Raw genomic sequence first — 20,890 nt, 5'->3', positions numbered from 1 at the left:
CAAACCCAGACTAGTGCGATCCCTCAAGGAATCTAACACGCACTAGGTAGAGGAGCTTGACTCCGTACTCTGGGGGCTGCGGACCACGCCGAATCGCACTACCGTATTCACACCATTTTTATGGTATACGGCGCAGAGGCAGTCCTGCCCTGCGACATAATTCATGACTCACCTCGCTACGCATGTACGAAGAAAGAGAAGCCGAGCTCGATCGGCAGGACAGCTTGGACGCATTGGAGGAGGAGCACGACGTGGCAAAAGCCCGTTCCACATTTATCAACAGCAGGCTCGAAGATATCAAAGCAGAGAAGTACGAGCCAAAACTTATAACATTGGCGAACTAGTTCTATGCCTGCCAGACAAGAAAAAGGACAAACTAAAGCCCAAATGGGAGGGTCCCTTCATAATCGACCAAGTACTGACTGGTGGAGCGTACCATCTGCGAAACGCATCGGACAACCGACTCGAGCCGAACCCTTGGAATGCAGCACGCCCATGAAGATTCTACGCCTAGCACCGGACTCCGTGTTCGTCTCCTTCCTCCGTCAACTTTTTATTTATTTTTTATTTCAAATTAGCTGCCTGGCATTTCTCTCCTTCTCCCTACCTTCTTTCTCCCAAAGCCCTTAGGGGCTTGCCTGCGCGTTGTTCGCACATACTTGACGCGCCACCCGCGCTCATTATACCTGGGGGCTTCTTTATCAGAAGTTTATATAAACGGGCCTCCTACCAAAAACATGTGTGACACTTCCGCATGAACCTTTTATACACCATTATATGCATCGATATGACTTAAGTTTTGGCCAAGCTAGGTTGCCTGGCTCCTGTGCTTACCCCTATGTTCCCGTTTGTTCGGCTAGGTGGTAAAGGGAGCACCTCTGCGATTGTTACTGCCGGGTCAGCCGGATGTGTACCTCAGACTAGGTGAAGCCGAAAGCTAGCATTCTTAAGGGAATATTCGGTCGGTGAACTAAAAGATGATTTTTCTTGCTTATTTATCTGCCCCCAGATGCTTTTTCTGCTTTTTCTCGCAGTTCGGACATGCACTTTAGGGCATTCCTCCCAGGGAAAGGAACCCCTAACGGAACTATTCTCCCTGGAAGATGTTTCTTAGTAACCATGTAATATAACATAACTAGTTGGGCACTTGTCTGCTAAAGCACTTATGACCCCTACGCCTTGTCTCCATGCATGCCCCGGTTCTTACATAACCGAGAGGGTATTCGGACACACTCCAGACTATCGGGTCCAGAGGTTGAAGCAAAAAGGTCCGCAATGACAAACGATCTACAATCCGGCTAGAAGGCATTTTTCATGTCATTTTAAATTACATAGTCAATTCGACTAGGTATATTCTTCTTCAATACCATCCAACAGGTTGTCTAATTTACAGTCCTGTTGAGAATACTTGGCAGCCAGCTCTACCTGGCCATACACTAAACTGACAGGGATCTCCTTTCCGTCAGGCCCCACAGGGCCAACCTCGGCCATGTGGTTCGGGTCAGCCTTCATGTACCGAGTCTTCACCATGGCCCAGGCCTCCCTGGCACCTTGACGGCAGGCCGATATCTTCCACAACCGGAAGCGCTGCCACACTCCCTCCAGCTTCTTTGCAAGCTCCCCAAGGCCTTTGGGCATGGAGAGGGATGGCCACATAGCCTGGATGACGCCTTGCATCGCCTGCCGAACTCGTTCGTGCAGTTGCAATAGCTCGAGAAGAAGGTCCCCCGCTGAACCGGGCATTTCCTCCGCAGGACGACCTATCAGCATATCTAAAGACATAGCTCTATCAATCGACTTCCTCGCCGAACTCTTTTTTTCGAAGATTCGTTCAAGCACTTACTAAAAATGCCGTGTCGAAGTCGTCGATTCTCCTTTACGGAATCAGACAGCTGAGCACGAACATCCTTTAGTTCCTCGCCCAGTTGGGTATTGGTGTCTTGAAGCTTGTTCTTCTCTTGCCTCACCCTCGTCAGCACGCTCTCGCCAGCCTTTAGTTGGCGTAGCAGTTGTTGCTTGTCCGGATTTACTCCGGACCCATTTGCACTGTTATCGTCAGAATTGCACATATGCCGCACTTCACAACGGAATTATCTTCCGAAGCATATATTACCTGAGGGGGTGCCCTTGGCACTATCTGAAGCGGCTAGTGCGGCCTCGAGTTGGGACTTGCACTCTTCCAGCTCCTGGGACAGTTGCGTGTTCCTTTTTGTAAGATCCTGCATAACATATGATCCTTAAATCAGTTATCTTAACTGTTTCAAGTCTCGGGGGCTACTGACATATATAACCATCAGATTTGCTCACCCGTATGTCTTTCACATACTGCTCTGTGGCTCTGGCTAGACCATTTTGAGCGGCACGGAGGTACGCATCTCCCGTATTAAAGGCGTCCAACGCCTCTGGGGAAAAACATGCGTCACGAAGAACAGTCCGGCGACGCCTGTGGTTCATGGCACTCTCCACCTCTGAATTGGTGGCAGATAGCCCATCTACGTCCTCTGTCGGAGGAACACCCGATGCGCACCCTGTGTTCGCCTCCGCTTCCGGACCCGGCCTTGAAGCCTGGCCGGTGGACATAGACCGGCGAGCTCTCTTCTTCCTGAGGAGAGCATGAGCGTTAGTGTGACTTGAGGGCATAAACCCTAGGTGTTAAATTTGCACGCCGTACCATTGTGCCGGAATCTCGATCTGGTCCGCACTTCTTTTTGGCCCGCCTGGCTTCAGCGGCCCTTGTTGGCTGCCCACCGCGGGCTCGGCCCTCCGCCTCAAGGATTTCCCCTGCAAAACGAAACGCTGTTGGTTTATGGCATTCAAAATAAGACATGGATGGATCTTCTTGGAAGTACTGGGACTTCGGTCTCGGTTACCTTTGAGGCTGGGAGTAGTCCGGGATAGTCGGCCGTAATGGCCACTAAGGTATTGTCCTTACTCAATTGATGAAACACCCCATCAATTAACTCCACACATAAATCCGGGTCCTCTTGGGAGTCCGGATCGAGGGACCGTTCTGGGTCCTCGGTTGCGGAGGAGGGCTGTTTATCTCCTTCACAGTCTGGCGCAGCTCCTGCGTTAACGTCGCTAGACTAAATACTCGATTATGGGAATTTCGAAAGCGGGTAGTCAAGTGAAAGTGTTCGCTCACCCAGCTCGGAGGATTGTACATAGAGAATCCTCCCCGTGGGTTGACACGGAGGAATTCCTCTTCTTCTCCCTTGTACAAAGCGGATAAGATCTTCATTAGAGTGGCAGCCGAATCCGGCCCCTTGCGACCGCACCGGGTGGCGTCGTCCTCTCTGTTGAAATCCCACATGGGGTGGCCTCTGTATTGAAGCGGCTGCACCCCCCGCGTAATGCATATGGCCATGACCTCGATCATGGTCAATCCGGAATGAGCCAGCAATCTCATCCGGCTCATCAGGTAAAGAACGTCCCTGTCAGTTTCCCTTCGAGGGTTCCGTGGGCGCCAGCTCAGGCGTTTCTTCAACGGAGCGTTATTAAACTCAGGGAGGCCGATCCGTACAGGGTCTGACAGAGGGACGTCATCCATATAAAACCATTCCAAAGGCTAGTCCTCTGATGCCTTCTTTTGGGTACCGGACAGATATCCGGTCCCGGTGATGCGCCATAGTTTGGCTCCGCCCACTTGATAAATTGACCCTTCCTGAGAGCGGGGCACAAGGCAGAACAACCTCTTCCACAGCGTGAAATGGGCCTCGATGCCCAAGAACAGCTCGCAGATGGCCACGAAGCCTGCAACATGCAGTATGGAGGCAGGCATGAGGTTGTGTAGCTGGAGGCTATAGAACTCCAGTAGCCCTCGGAGAAACGGATGAATTGGAAATCCGAGTCCTCTTATTAAATAAGGGACTAGGCATACCCGCTCTCCTTGAGAGGGATTGGGGACGCTCTCCGCCTGCTCTCCGCCGCTATAGGTGGCGATCCCGTCTTGAACTGGGACCATGTATGCTGGGGGGAGGAGCCCCTTGGATTGAAGCACTACTAGCTCGCTATGCGGGACAGAACACCACTCCCAATCTCCGGGACGAGGGCTGGAGAGGCGAGAGGAGGAGCTGCTTCGGCCGGCCATGATGGAGTGGATCTCGGTCGAAAGCGCTCTGATGAATGCTCGCGGAGGAAAGGTGGTGTGAATTGGATCTAAACCCCCGTCTCTTTTATGGACGGTTCATTTACGCAACTAGGGGGATAAATGAAAAAAACCCTGGCTTTTCGCATTCATTTGACACATGGAAGATGGCCATTATGGGGCACAGAAGCTGAGGAGAGCAACACGCACCAGAAGCCGGACACTATCCGACAGGTACACAGAATTTGGAGAAGAACCCGCCTTGCAATGCCGAAGACAATTTGTGCGCCGGACTCGTCGTCATTGAAGCCTGGTTCGGGGGCTACCGAGGGAGTCCTGGATTAGGGGGTGTCCGGATGGCCGGACTATGAGCTTTGGCCGGACTCCCGGACTATGAAGATACAAGATTGAAGACGTCGTCCTGTGTCCGGATGGGACTTTCCTTGGCGTAGAAGGCAAGCTTGGCGATACGATATGAAGATCTCCTCCCATTGTAACCGACTCTGTGTAACCCTAGCCCTCTCCGTTGTCTATATAAACCGAAGAGTTTTAGTCCATAGGACGAACAACAATCATACCATAGGCTAGCTTCTAGGGTTTAGCCTCTCTGATCTCGTGGTAGATCAACTCTTGTACTACCCATATCATCAATATTAATCAAGCAGGAGTAGGGTTTTACCTCCACCGAGAGGGCCCGAACCTGGGTAAAAACATCGTGTCCCTTGTCTCCTATTACCATCCGCCTAGACGCACAGTTCGGGACCCCCTACCCGAGATCCGCCGGTTTTGACACCGACAGGGGCTCTCTCCCCCTTGCTTCCGATGGCGCCGGAACGCCGCCTGGGGCCATCATCATCACCGCGATCTTCACCAACACCTACGCCATCTTCACCAAGATCTCCATCACCTTAACCCCTCTATCTACAGCGGTCCACTCTCCCGCAACCAGTTGTACCCTCTACTTGAACATGGTGCTTTATGCTTCATATTATTATCCAATGATGTGTTGCCATCCTATGATGTCTGAGTAGACTTTCGTTGTCCTATTGGTGGTTGATGAATTGCTATGATTGATTTAATTTTCTTGTGGTTATGTTGCTGTCCTTTGGTGCCCATCATATGAGTGCACGTGTGGATCACACCATAGGGTTAGTTGTATGTTGATAGGACTATGTATTGGAGGGCAAGAGTGACAGAAGCTTCAACCTAGCATAGAAATTGATGCATACGGGATTGAAGGGGGACCAATATATCTTAATGTTATGGTTGGGTTTTACCTTAATGAACGTTAGTAGTTGCGGATGAATGCTAATAGTTCCAATCATAAGTGCATAGAATTCCAAGTCAGGGATGACATGCTAGCAGTGGCCTCTCCCACATAAAACTTGCTATCGGTCTAGTAAAGTAGTCAATTGCTTAGGGACAATTTCACAACTCCTACCACCACTTTTCCACACTCGCTATATTTACTTTATTGCTTCTTTATATAAACAATCCCTAGTTTATATTTACACGTTCTTTATTATCTTGCAAACCTATCCTATCACACCTACAAAGTACTACTAGTTTCATACTTGTTCTAGGTAAAGCGAACACTAAGCATGCGTAGAGTCGTATCAGTGGCAGATAGGGCTTGAGAGAATATTTGCTCTACCTTTAGCTCCTTGTTGGGTTTGACACTCTTACTTATCGAAAGAGGCTACAACTATCCCATATACTTGCGGGTTATCACCAAAAAACCAGTAAGCTTCTGAACGTCATGCACACGCACAGGGCATTTCATTCAGAGGATGGTATTGACTTTTTCTGGATTAGCGTCGATCCCTCGTTCAGAAACAGGAAACCGAGCAATTTTCCTCCTGGAACTCCGAATGTACACTTTGATGGATTAAGCTTGATATCATACATTCTTAGGTTGGCAAAGGTTTCTGCGAGGTCGGTCAGTAGGTCGGAACCTCTACGTGACTTCACCACAATGTCATCCATGTAGGCTTCCACATTCCGACTGATTTGAGTGAGCAAGAACTTCTGAATCATCCTCTTGAATGTCGCGCCGACATTCTTAAGATCAAATGGCATGGTGACATAGCAGAAGCACCCGGATGGGGTGATGAAAGTTGTTTTTTGATTTCATCGGGACCATACAGTTGGATCTGATGATACCCGGAATATGCATCTAGAAAAGACAAGCGCTCACACCCCGCAGTCGAGTCAACAATCTGATCAATGCGGGGGAGAGGGAAATGATCTTTCGGGCAGGCCCGATTGATATGCTTGAAATCGATACACATACGAAGTGAATCGTCTTTCTTAGGGACCATGACCACGTTGGCAAGCCACTCGGAGTGGTAGACCTCTCGAATGAACCATGCTACTAGGAGCTGAGCCACTTCCTCGCCAATTGCTTTTCTCTTCTGGACGACGGACCACCGAAGATGCTCTTTGACAGGTTTTACCTTGGGATCGACAAGCAAAAGGTGCTTAGCCAGTTCTCTAGGTACACCCGGCATGTCAGAAGGTTTCCATGCGAAGATGTCCCAGTTCTCACGGAGGAACTGGATGAGCGCTTCTTCCTATTTGCTGTCAAGCGTCGTTGAGATATGAGTCGGTGCCACATTGGGATCAGTCGGGTGAATATGAATCAGCTTCGTTTCTCTAGACGACTGAAATGTAGAATATGTGGCAGGCTTCTTAGCTCAGAGCAAATCACTTGGGTCTGCATTTTTCTGATATTCTTGAAATTCAACTGCTGCCATTTGTGCATCGGCAATTTTGGAACCCTTCTGGAAGCATTCCTCTGCTTTCTGCCGATTGCCAGTGACTGTGATCACACCTCCAGGGCCAGACATCTTCAGCTTGAGGTACATGTAACATGGTTGGTCCATAAAACGCGCATAGGCAGGCCTACCCAGAATGGCATGATAAGCACTCTGGAAATCCACAACTTCAAATGTCAACTTTTCCTTACGGTAATTCTTGGAATCACCAAAAACCACGTCAAGGGTGATCTGGCTGAGTGATTCGGCTTTCTTTCCAGGGATAACGCCATCAAAACTCATATTGCTCTCGCTAAGTTTGGACATCGGAATTCCCATCCCCTTCAAGGTTTCAACATAAAGGATATTCAGGCCGCTACCACTATCCATTAGCACTTTGGTCAGTCGAGTGCCTTCGACCACCAGGTTGACCACCAACACTTGCCTCCCAGGAGTGGCTATGCACGTCGGGTGATCAGACTGGTCAAAAGTGATGGCTATTTGCGACCTTTTGAGGTATGTGGTCGTCATCACCGAAGCAACCATATTTACTTCCCTGTTGATGACTTTCAATCGACTTTTGCTCTCAACATTAGCAAAAATCATCAGGGTGGAATTGACTTTGCAATGACCATTGTCTTCCTCTTCATACTCGTCTTTGTCCGACTCTTTTTCCTTCTCACTGGGTTGTTTCTCACGAAACTGCTGGATCAGGAGTCGACATTATCGAGTTGTGTGTTTAGGGTAAATTAGATTACCCTCTTCATCCTTCTTCGTATGAATGTGACATGGTAAATCCAGCACATTATTTCCTGCTTGATCCTTTACCTTCTTAGGGGTCTAGGGCCCCTTAGGTTTTCCTTTAAACTTTCCTTGACTCACTGCCGCAATTTCGCCGGGTGCTGCAGGCTCGGCCTTACGTTTCTGTTTCTGATTGGAATTACCCCCGCCGGCATCGTAACCGACTGGTTTACCCTTTCCGTTGCAGAGTCGATCCTATTCTTCCCTGTTAGTGTACTGGGTGGCTATTTCCATCATCCGAGTCACAGTCATATCTTCAGTCTAACCAAACTTCAGGACCAGCTCTCTATATTTAACACCTTCCTTGAAGGCACACACTGCTTGATGCTCAAATACATTTTCCACTGTGTGGTGCAAAGTGGTCCACCTCTGAATGAAATCCCTTCGAGTCTCACTCGGCTTCTGCACACAATGATGCAACTCTGTCAACCCTGATGACCGCTTGCAAGTGCCCTCGAAAGCTCTAACGAACACTCGAGCAAGCTCTTCCCAACTGTATATACTGCCTGGGGCTAACTGGGTCAACCACGCTCTGGCTGACCCTTCCAACATCAGAGGAAGATGCTTCATTGCCACTTCATCATTTCCGCCACCGATCTGCACAGCCACTCGGTAATCCTCAAGCCAAGTTTCGGGCTTGGACTCTCCAGTGAACTTGCTGACTCCAGTCGCCAACCTGAAGTTGGGAGGAATCACTGCAGCCCTGATGGCTCTGCTGAAATACTCTGGACCCGAAACATGAACTCTGCTGCCAGTCAGATGATCTCTGCCAAGGTCTTCCCTATGCGCTCTGTTCCGGTCGACTAGACCTTGCATGAGGATAGATCTTGCATCAAAGCCTAGCTCTCTTGGGTCGACTGGTGCTCTGCGCTCGCCACGGTGACGGCGTCTATCATCATACTGCCGAGGCACATATGATGCACTCCTTGGAGGAGGCGTGGGCACTCGACGACGATTGTCGCGGTCGAGTCGGTGATCATACTGCCCACGGCCTTCAGGCTGCAAGGGCGATCTTGGACTATGGACCAACTGAACAGTATCTGCTACCACGGATCTGCTACAAATCCTACCCCGTGACTGAGACACTGCTGTGTTCTGTTCACCTGCTGCCTGGAGTAAGGCCCGGATCTGCATCAAACCTCTGCCAGCCTCCAACTGGGAAGGTTGAATGGACTCTGCTATTCGGGCCGCAGCTGTGAGATTCTGAATCGGAGTGCGGTATACCTTAGGTGGAGGCGGGAAAAGTTGTCGTCGACTGGACTCGGGGATCCGCTCCCGAGCACGCTCGTCGAGTGCACGCTGGAGGTTCTCCAGTCAAGTGTGCTAAGCCAAATTAGCCAAACGCACCTCTTCCAAGGCCCGAGCCTCGGGGATTTCTCCAACAATGGGCGTGTGGAGTGCATCCATGTTGCGGCGATGAAGTTCTTCCCTCTGCTGCAAAGAGAGGGGTTCGGGATGGTACTCCTCGTGGACGTGCGACGGATCGCCTCCACCATCCCCGCCGTCTTCACGGCGGAAACCAGGCGGACTACATGGTCCATCGAACATCAAGACTTAAGCCGCAGGGTCGTTGCTATCGCTCTCGGATGCGGTCTCGACGGAGCCAGTTGACAGATTGAACAGGCCGTGGAGAGTGTCGTCGGGCTCAATTGCCACGACTTGGTAGGTGGCCGAATGTCGAGCTACCGCATGTTTCACCCACCGCTAAAGCCACAACCGACCGGATTGCTTGCGGCAGTGAACAACAGGGAGTGAAGACATCATCGGAGCCGACCGACACTGTGTCGACGGCTGCTGGAGAAGGACGCCACGTACGCACACGCGAAAGTGCATCACCCCTCGAACGGGGAGCGCCTCAACGTCAAGGGGAGCTTCCTGAAGCCAAGCGGAATTGTCGACGATGAAAACGAGCGTGCCGAGACGGATCTCGCAGCCTTCAGCCAATCCACCGCCGGAAACCATGATGATGGGGATCAAAAAAATTGCAAGTTCACCAACAAGTCGCTAAGACACCTGCCCCAAGGTGGGTGCCAACTGTCGTGGTTCTAAAACTAACAGTAGAAACGGGGGGTAGGTATGGAGAGGCAAGATCTCAACTATGGTGAAGGTGTACACACCGGGTTTACGAGTTCAGGCCCTTCGCGGAGGAAGTAATAGCCCTACGTCTCGGTGCCCGGAGGTGGTCGACTGGATTATATGTGTGATGTTACAGGGGGTGCCAACCCTTGTGCCAGAGGAGGGGGTGGCTTATATAGAGTGCGCCAGGACCCCAGCCAGCCTCCATTACAAGGGGCTTAATATACATAAAGTAGGGACGTTACTAATAACGCCATTCATAAGTGTTATTAATGACCTTAAAGACTACAAAGTGAATGTATGACCGTTGTAGTGATGAGTGACTCCAGGCCTTCAGTAGGTCGAGTGATTTCTCATATGGTCGAGTGACAACAGATAGGAGGGACACCCGAGTGATATGATTGGTCGAGTGGATTGCACTCGACACCTTTGATTGGGGGTTCTTTGTTGCCTCTTAGACTTCTTGTCTTTTAGGGTACTGACCTTGGGTAGGACATATAGGTCAGGCCTATGACCCTACCCCGGGTCTGTATCCTCATCAACAGACACAGGAACGAACAAGGACACATGCTGGCCAGTCTAAGTGTTCCGAAGCAGTAGCAAGCTACCAGGGTTTAGTGGAAGCACTAGGGGACATTTCCTGGTAAGAGAGGCTACTAAGGATAAACAACTAGATAGTCAGATCCCACACATAGCAATACACATTACACATATGCATAACATGCAAGTATGTGTTGTACAACATGGCATCACAACATAACTCAACAACTCATATAGGTAAAGGCTCAGAAGAGCCATCATAGCATTTATTACAAACAGGGGTCACATGACCCAACATTCAGAGCATACAAGCAACAAGCGGAAGCATTACATGTCTGAGTACAGACATCTACAAATGAAAAAGACTGAAGAGCCTGACTATCTACACACTACAAAAAAATACACTTCCATGATGATATGTGTTTGTCACAGTAGGTCGCATTTTTTGTCATGCATGTACATCCATGACGATTTTATGACAGAATCAAGATAGTCATACCTGTGCTATCGTAGAAGAGTTCCATGACATTACCAAAATTATCATCACGGAAGTGTCCACTTCCATGACGATAAATCGCGCGTCATAGAAGTGCTTTCGTCAAGGGTGACCGACACATGGCATCCACTGTAACGGAATGTCGTTAAGCTATCGGGTCGGGTTTTGGATCCGATAACCCGTTAATAGCCCCGACCAATGGGGACTTTCCACGTGTAAAATCGTCATTGGCTGGAGGAAACACGTGTTGGTTCATTGTTGGGACAGATGTCATCCACTCATTGGACGGAAGGCGCCTATGATACGTCGACACGTGGCACGGCCCAACAGAGGCCCATTCCTGTGAAAAGGCCGGCCTATTTGACTTGGTCAAAAGGTGGAGGGCCGGCCCATGGAAAGCCTGTTAACGGCCTGTTCGCATATAGCCCATTTACAGCCCGCTAACCCAAGGCCCGTTACGCCCTATCGGAATTAGGCCCAGTAGCGTCATCTGGGCCATCCAATATGATTCCAGCCCGTTTTCACTTCTGGCGCATGTATGGCCCATGACATCTTTCGGCCCATATGAGGCCCTATGTAACTCTTGGCCTATTAACGGCTCGTGGTGAACCTAGCCCGTAATGAACAGTGTATCACTTTACACCCATTAACGGCCTGTGGTGAAACTGGCCCGTAATGAACAGTGTATCACTTTATACCCATTAACGGCACGTTATTCTGTTGGGCCGTTTCCAGCCCATGTTATCTTTCAGCCTTCTCAGAGCCCATTTATTCTTGGGCTAATTTCCAGCATTCGTTTACTTACGGTCCATTACTGTCATTTTCTGCTTGTGGGCCAAATTCAGCCCATGGTTACAGTCGGCCCGTTTGTGGTCCGTTAATATGTTGGGCCGTTTTTATAGCATCATCAAATACGGCCTATTAACGATGGCCCATTATGGTCGGCCCATGAACGGACGATTCCAACTCTAGCCCGTTTACGGCCATAATGCGGTCTGTTTGGCCAATCGATCATACGGCCCGTATAAGGCCCATTGATGATACGGCCCACAGAAGGCCCATTGTTTCTACGGCCCGTAGGAGGCCCATTGTTTCTACGGCCCGTAGAAGGCCCACTGTTTCTACGGCCAGTACGAGGCCCAGTGTCACTACAGTAAATATTAGCCCATGGTTATTGTGGCCTACTTTTAAAAAATAGGTTATTGTAGCCACTAGCAAACCGCGGAAAAAGAACTGCAATGACTACAAGCAAACAAATAAACAAGACAACAAGGAAATAAATAAGCAAGCAACTAACGCTAGGCTATTACACATATTACATCCACTGGGCATCAAAGTTCGCCACCAGTGCAAATATAGGGAACAAAGCAGCATATCATATACACTGGTTGTCAAAGTTGGCGACCAGCGCAAATAAACATCGCAGCAAAACAAATCCACAACTGAAACCACTTCAGAAGATCTCAAGAAACAATATCCTGGGTACCCATAATGCTGGCAAGATGCTTAGCAAGCTTATTAATTTTCTCTTGTTTGGCTCTTAAATCCTCCAGCACTTGCTGTTGCACCAGAAAATATGCATCTGAATTCTGCAGGGACTTCCTTAGCCCTTCAGCTTCCTATCGCAGCACATCTGATCGATGTCTTTCAACTTGAAGTTGAGACTCAAGAAGACGAACTGATTCAGGCAGCGAGTTCGAAGAGCTTGTGCCAGCAGTAGTTGCCAGTAACTTGAACACTACATCAAGACATGACTTTTGAGTTCCCTCACTGTCGTCAAGATAGTTTTTATCAGCTTTCTTGGAGACCAACAAGGATGTCTCACTATCTTGAACCTTATCTGCATTACTTCCTTTGCCATTGGATAACGCGGTACTATTCTCCAATATTTTGTCCGCATTCTAAAAGAGAAACAAGCAAACACATCACATGTTTACCATGTTGTATATGAAACTCATTTTGGTAAATGAGTTCAGTAGTAAAGTGGACAGGATAACAGCATGAAACAAACATATATCTATGTACCATGGTCACTTTATGGTCTATATCATTCTAGTTTTTGTTGCCAAATCAAGATAGAGACACAGTTCAAATAATATTTGTTCAAGACAAAGCAGAATAGATAGAATATAAGTGTGGGTAACTATAGAGCAATAACAACACTTGTAATGTGCATGACATGAGAACATAACTGTTTATTCAATTGAAACTGAAATCAACATAGAGCAGGTTACAACAGCGAACCAGTTAAAGAAACAGGTTTAAAACATACCTGTTGCGCCATTGGAGTTTCAATTCCATCCTTCAAATTTGAAAATAGTTGGTATGAGTAAATACAGTAATGCAAGAGCAAAGGAGTATGAACCATAGCTACAGAACCTGACCTGAGAACAAATCTGCTTCTCCTTTAAGCGTTGAGTTGGGATTCGGAGTGGTGGTCCTCGTGCTTTGGGAACTGCAGTTCCCTTACTAACTGCTCGTGTTTGGGTGCTCTGTGGTGGAGACGGTGCTGTGTCAACTAGAACTGGGTTACTATCTGCCGGGGTTGGGGTTAGAAGGGGTGTAGCTGGTTCTCTGTCCAACTGGGTAGGGGTACAATCTGCGAGAGTCTGGGTTACGTGTGGTGGATCTAGTCCTTGGGCAAGTACAACCGTGGTTCTATCTGCATCAACTGGTAGCACTATCTTTTCTGAAGACCGTGTTGTTACTCCCTTAGATACTGCCATCACGATCTCCAATTCAAATGGCTGATAAACAAGAAAAGTAATTGAAAGTATAAACATTGTATGATAGACAGGTGCAATGGATAGTGGGGAATAAAAGAGGGCATGAAATAATTCATAATTATGTTGTCTAACCAAACATGATAGCATGACACAATTTCACATATATGATGGCTAACTAAACAGGATAGCATGACACAATTTCAAATTATGATGGCTAACTAAAAAAGATGGAAAGACATAGTTCAAAATATGAGACTATGTAAACAGGATGACATGACATAACTATATAATGTGTTTATTAAATAGGTTGGCATGCCATAATTCACATACATTCACGGATAGAATGCCATAATTCAAAATATGATGACTGTAAACACTAAACAGGATGAGATGATATAACTATATGATGTCTTTATTAAATGGGTTGTCATGCCATAATTCAGATAGATGATGTGTATGTACTATGTAAACATGATGGCATGATATAATTCAAATATATGATTTATATAGTAAGCAAGTAAGCAGATGGCAATCCATATATGATGTACTAAGCAATGCAAGACAACATGCATGACATGGGTAATATAACCCTGCCAAGTTTGAGCATAGACCTCAGGGGGGAAACATGACTGGTCATCAGTCTCTGAATCCTCCTCTGAGGAGCTCTCTGTAACCACCAAGATGTTTGCTTCAGCAGGTAGCTTTGTCTGCTCTGAATACCTTGTTTCACTCCAAATACTTCCATCGCCGCTTCAAATGGCTGATGCACAGGAAGAGTAGTTGAATATACAAACATTGTCGACAAATGGAACACGTAATACAAGAAAATGATAGCATGATATAATTCACATACATGATGATTAGCTAAACAGCATGACATTGCATAATTCACATATATAATGCCTTTGCAACAAGATAGCATTGTATAATTCACATATATAATGTCTTGCAACAAGATGACAATGCATAATTCACATATATGGTAATTAGACACTGAATAGGTGGCATTCACACAAAGCATGTCTAAACTAATCAAATGACATAGAAATGCGAGACACCATACGCACGATATGAGCAACATAACCCTGCCAAGTTAGAGCATACACCTCAGGGGGGGGATAGGACTGGCCATCTGTCTCTGAATCCTCCTCTGAGGAGCTATCCGTAACCAGCGAGATATGCGCTTCGTCAGATAGCATAGTCTGCTCTGAAGACCTTGTTTTCACTCCAGAATTTTCCATCACCGTGTCAAGTGGCTGATGCACACGAGGACCAGTTGAATGTACTAACATTGTTAACAAATGTAATATGTAACAAAGAAAAAGGATGGACTGATATAATTTACATATAAGATGACTGGCTAAGTAGGATGGCATTGCAAAATTCACATATATGATGCCTGGCTAAACAAGATGGCGTTGCATAATTCATATAAACGATGAATAAACTAAACAAATGGCATTCACACAAAGGATGTCTAAACTAAGCAGATGACATATTTGATGTATAAAGTAAGCAATGCAAGACACCATATGCATGATATAACCAACATCAGCATGCCAAGTTAGAGCGAAGACCTCAGGGGGTAAATAGGAGTTGTCTTCTCCTTCTAAATCCCCCTCAGAACAGATATCTTCCTCTCGATTACAATCCAAAATGCGTGGAGGGGGGCTGCCTTTGCGCCTACCTTGGAGCGTCGTCTGCATGAAATTTTATTGCCACGCAAGGCTCGTCTCTTTTGCTCTACATGTTCAGTTCCATTGTTTACAATAACTGTCATGCATAGGAATAAAACATAGTGAGATTATGTAAGGAGTGCATGCAGAAATCCAGAGTGATGGTAGCAACCTGTGGAAAGACCCAAAACCAATAATAGCAGGCAGATAATGGCTTCAGTTAAAAAATACAGATAATGGCTTCTTTACTGTTTGTTTCCCACCCAACAAGAAACTCATAGTAGACACCGGAGATTAACCAGATAGTAGATAGATACTATTGATAGCGGCCCCGATATGTACCCCACAACAATTTAAAAACTCAAGTTTGACCATTAGTTTGGAGCTGACTCAGAGTCTAATCGGTGAACAGGACGATAAAGTAGCATGTAATATTAAGCGATGCATAATGTAAGCAGACACGAAAGAGTGCGACCTCTCTTGCGGACCCGTGTAGTCCTCGAGGTCATCTGCTCGGTTGATGATGGTAATGCAGTTTTCATGGCTGCCAGCGGCGAGGAAGAAGATTTGAGGCGGCGAAAGACAGTCTGGAGGTCGGATCCCTGCTGTGCTGGACCCTTCTATCGTTGGAGCAGCCGAGTTGGGGTGGACGACGTCGCAATAGGAGCGGGACAAACCATGCAAGGTTTTCTTTGACAACTATCTGTAAGAGAAGTAATTCTGTAAGGGCTCGTTTGAATTGGAGGATTCCAACAATGCAGGGATAGGAAATAGATAGGAATAGGATAGGAATGCACGTGCAAAACAGAAAATTTAAAAACACAGGATTTCTGCCAATCTGGGTGTTTGATTCACAACAATTGGAAGATCACAGGATGCAAAGAAGCATGGTGAGATTAAGTCAAACCACAAGAAAATGTACGGTTATAATGCTATTATGCTACTATATCTTAGTCTTGTGCTTCATGAATAGGAATTTGAAAAGGAGGACAAGTGAAAATTAAAATTCCTACATTTTTTCTTTCAAGGAGACACTAAAGGAACAAATCTGTGTGCTCAGTGGACAATATATATAACATGTAGAGTAAAAAAGAGATGCAACAAGTGTACAACCTCTTTGGCGAAGCCATGTCGATCTCAGCGTGATTGGGTTGGCCGGTGAGGATGCTCCGCTGACTTTGCTGTCGGAGGAGGGGAAGAAGATCTTAGGCGTTTGGAGATGGAGCCCGAGGTACTGCTCCGCTATGATGGAGGGTTTCGTCGTTGGAGCAGCTCTGGTGAGTTGTACGACGCCGAGGCTGAAGCAGGACAAGAGAGACAATAAAAAACATTAACCTGAGTGGAATTCTAATAGCATCTCCAATACATGACGTAAAATACATAACCACAAAGTGCTAGATGTAAAATACATCAGCCGCTCATCTTTGAACTTAACTGTCGAAACTAAACTTAACTGTCGAAACTGAACTTAACCGTCGAAACTGAATTTGCTGTTGAAACTGAATTTTGCTGTCGAAACTGAACGCACTAGCAAGGTGAGGCTACACGTCGATCGACTGACTTTTTCATCTCTGGTCAGTCGATTTTGCAGCCGTTGGATACGAAATTAAGGGCCTGCGGTTCATCTTCAACCTCCACCCCCCTGAGCCGCCAGCCACCACCGGCCAAATAGCAGCCCCCCGCCGCCCGCGGCTGGCGGTGCGCCGCCCCGCCCGCCCCGAAAACACTCCCCACCGCCGGTTCACCGCCGCCCCGGCCATCCCTCTAGGCCCCCCGTGCCGAGTGATACGTCTCCAACGTATCTATAATTTTTGATTGCTCCATGCTACTTTATCTACTGTTTTGGACTATATTGGGCTTTATTTTCCACTTTTATATTACTTTTGGGACTAACCTATTAACCGGAGGCCCAGCCGAGAATTGCTGTTTTTTTGCCTTTTTCAGTATTTCGAAGAAACAGAATATCAAACGGAGTCCAAACGGAATGAAACCTTCGGGATCGTGATTTTCCAACCGAACGTGATCCAGGAGACATGGATCCTACTCCAAGAAGTGTCCGAGGAGGTCACGAGGGTGGAGGGCGCGCCCCCATACCTCGTGGGCCCCTCGGAGCTCCACCGACGTACTCCTTCCTCCTATATATACCTACGTATCCCTGAACGATCAGAACATGAGCCAAATACCTAATTCCACCACCACAACCTTCTGTATCCACGAGATCCCATCTTGGGGCCTGTTCCGGAGCTCCGACGGAGGGGGCATCCACCACGGAGGGCTTCTACATCATCACCATAGCCCCTCCGATGAAGTGTGAGTAGTTTACTTCAGACCTTCGGGTCCATAGCTAGTAGCTAGATGGCTTCTTCTCTCTTTTTGGATCTCAATACAATGTTCTCCCCCTCTCTCGTGGAGATCTATTCGATGTAATCTTCTTTTTGCGGTGTGTTTGTTGAGACCGATGAATTGTGGGTTTATGATCCAGTATTATCTATGGAAAATATTTGATTCTTCTCTAAATTCTTTTATGTATGATTGAGTTATCTTTGCAAGTCTCTTCGAATTATCTTTTTGGTTTGGCCAACTAGATTGGTAGTTCTTGCAATGGGAGAAGTGCTTAGCTTTGGGTTCAATCTTGCGATGTCCTTACTCAGTGACAGAAAGAGTTGCAAGGCACGTATTGTATTGTTGCCATCGAGGATAACAATATGGGGTTTTTATCATATTGCATGAATTTATCCCTCTACATCATGTCATGTTGCTTACGGCGTTACTCTGTTTTTACTTAATACTCTAGATGCCTGCTGGATAGCGGTCGATGAGTTGGAGTAATAGTAGTAGATGCATAATCATTTTGATCTACTTGTTTTGGACGTGATGCCTATATACATGATCATTGCCTAGATATACTCATAACTATGCTCAATTCTGTCAATTGCTCAACAGTAATTTGTTCACCAACCATAGAATACTTATGCTCTTGAGAGAAGCCACTAGTGAACCCTATGGCCCCCGGGTCTATTCTCATCATATCAATCTATATCACTTTATTTACTTGCTTTGTTTTTACTTTGCCTTTACTTTTTTACTTTGCATCTATCTATCAAAAATACCAAAAATATTATCTCTATCAGATCTCACTCTCATAAGTGACCATGAAGGGATTGACAACCCCTAAGCGTTGGTTGCGAGTTGCTATCGTTTTGTGTAGGTACGAGGGACTTGTGCGTGGTCTCCTACTGGATTGATACCTTGGTTCTCAAAAACTGAGGGAAATACTTACGCTACTTTACTACATCATCCTCTCCTCTTCGGGGAAATCCAACGCTAGTGCTCAAGAGGTAGCAAGAAGAATTTCTGGCGCCATTGCCGGGGAGGCTCACGCAAGCAAGTCAACCATACCAAGTACCCATCGCAATCCCTATCTCTCGCATTACATTATTCGCCATTTGCCTCTCGTTTTCCTCTCCCCCACTTCACCCTTGCCGTTTTATTTGCCCTCTCTTTCCCAATCTCCTCCTCTCTTTCCTGTTTGCCTTGTCATTATATCCAGTTCCTTATCCGCTCCTATGTACCCCGAGTGTGAAGTTCTTCACTTCAAGCAAAGACAAGGAGAAAATTTAAATGATGCTTGGTATAGGATGATGGAATCTTATCGCAAGTGCACCCTAGGGGTGAACTTTAGAATTCTTCTTCGTAATTTTTATGTTGGGTTAAATATGACGCATAGACAACTCTTAGTAAATTAATTTATAAACCATAGAGAAGTTGGAATACAGTAGGTTTAACACCAATATAAATAAAGAATGAGTTCATTACAGTACCTTGAAGTAGTCTTTTGTTTTCTTTCTCTAATGGAGCTCACGAGATTTCTGTTGAGTTTTGTGTTGTGAAGTTTTCAAGTTTTGGGTGAATTCTTTTGATGGATTATGGAACAAGGAGTGGCAAGAGCCTAAGCTTGGGGATGCCCACGGCACCCCCAAGATAATCCAAGGACACCAAAAATTCAAAGCTTGGGGATGCCCCGGAAGGCATCCCCTCTTTCGTCCACTTCCATCGGTAATTTACTTGGAGCTATATTTTTATTCACCAACATGATATGTGTTTTACTTGGAGCGTCTTGTATTATTTGTGTCTTTGCTTGTTAGTCTACCACAATCATCCTTGCTGTACACATCTTTTGAGAGAGCCATACATGAATTGGAATTTGTTAGAATACTCTATGTGCTTCACTTATATCTTTTGAGCTTGATAGTTTTGCTCATAGTGCTTCACTTATATATTTTGAGCGTGATAATTTTTGCTCTAGTACTTCACTTAGATCTTTTAGAGCACGGTGGTGGATTTGTTTTAAAGAAACTATTTGATCTCTCATGCTTCACTTAGATTATTTTGAGAGTATTTAATAGCATGGTAATTTGCTAAATGTTAATATACTTGGTGTTCAAGATATGGGAAACTTTCTTTTTAGTGAATTGAATACTAAGATAAGTTTGATGCTTGATAATTGTTTTGAGATATGGAGGTGATAATATCAAATTCGTGCTAGTTGGGTGATTATGAATTTGAGAAATACTTGTGTTGAAGTTTGCAAGTCCCGTAGCATGCACGTATGGTTAAAGTTGTGTAACAAATTTGAAACATGAAGTGTACCTGGCTTGTGCATCCTTATGAGTGGCGGTCCGGGACGAGCGATGGTCTTTTCCTACCAATCTATCCCCCTAGGAGCATGCACGTAGTACTTGAATTTTTGATGACTTCTAAATTTTTGCAATAAGTATATGAGTTCTTTTGACTAATGTTGAGTCAATGGATTATACGCACTCTCACCTTTCCACCTTTGCTAGCCTCTTCGGTACCGTGCATTGCCCTTTCTCACCTTGAGAGTTGGCGCAAACTTCGCCGGTGCATCCAAACCCCGTGATACGATATGCTCTATCACACATAAACCTCCTTATATCTTCCTCAAAACATCCACCATACCTACCTATCATGGCATTTCCATAGCCATTCCGAGATATAATGCCATGCAACTTCCACCATCATCATCATGACATACATTACTTTTGTCATATTGCCATTGCATGATCTTGTAGTTGACATCATATTTGTGGCAAAGCCACCATGCATTATTTTTCATACATGTCACTCTTGATTCATTGCACCATCCTGGTACACCGCCGGAGGCATTCATATAGAGTCATATCTTGTTCTAAGTTTCGAGTTGTAATCCTTGTGTTGTAATCAATAGAAGTGTGATGATCATCATTATTAGAGCATTGCCCAAATAAAAAAAGAGAAAGGACAAAAAGAAAAAAAAATAAAGGCCCAAAAAAAAAGAAAAAAAGGGCAATGCTACTATCTCTTTTTCCACACTTGTGCTTCAAAGTAGCACCTTGTTCTTCATGTAGTGAGTCTCATATTGTGCTTCAAAGTAGCACCTTGTTCTTCATGTAGTGAGTCTCATATTGTGCTTCAAAGTAGCACCTTGTTCTTCATGTAGTGAGTCTCATATATTGTGCTTCAAAGTAGCACCTTGTTTTTCATGTAGTGAGTCTCATAAAGTTGTCTTTTTATACTAGTGGGAATTTTTCATTATAGAACTTGGCTTGTATATTCCTACGATGGGCTTCCTCAAATGCCCTAGGTCTTTGTGAGCAAGCAAGTTGGATGCACACCCACTAGTTTTCTTTTGTTGAGCATTCATAGCTCTAGTGCATCCGTTGCATGGCAAT

Source organism: Triticum dicoccoides, chromosome 4B (genome assembly GCF_002162155.2).
Source record: "Triticum dicoccoides isolate Atlit2015 ecotype Zavitan chromosome 4B, WEW_v2.0, whole genome shotgun sequence".
Lineage (NCBI taxonomy): Eukaryota > Viridiplantae > Streptophyta > Magnoliopsida > Poales > Poaceae > Triticum > Triticum dicoccoides.
This window is presented reverse-complemented; position numbering follows the sequence as displayed.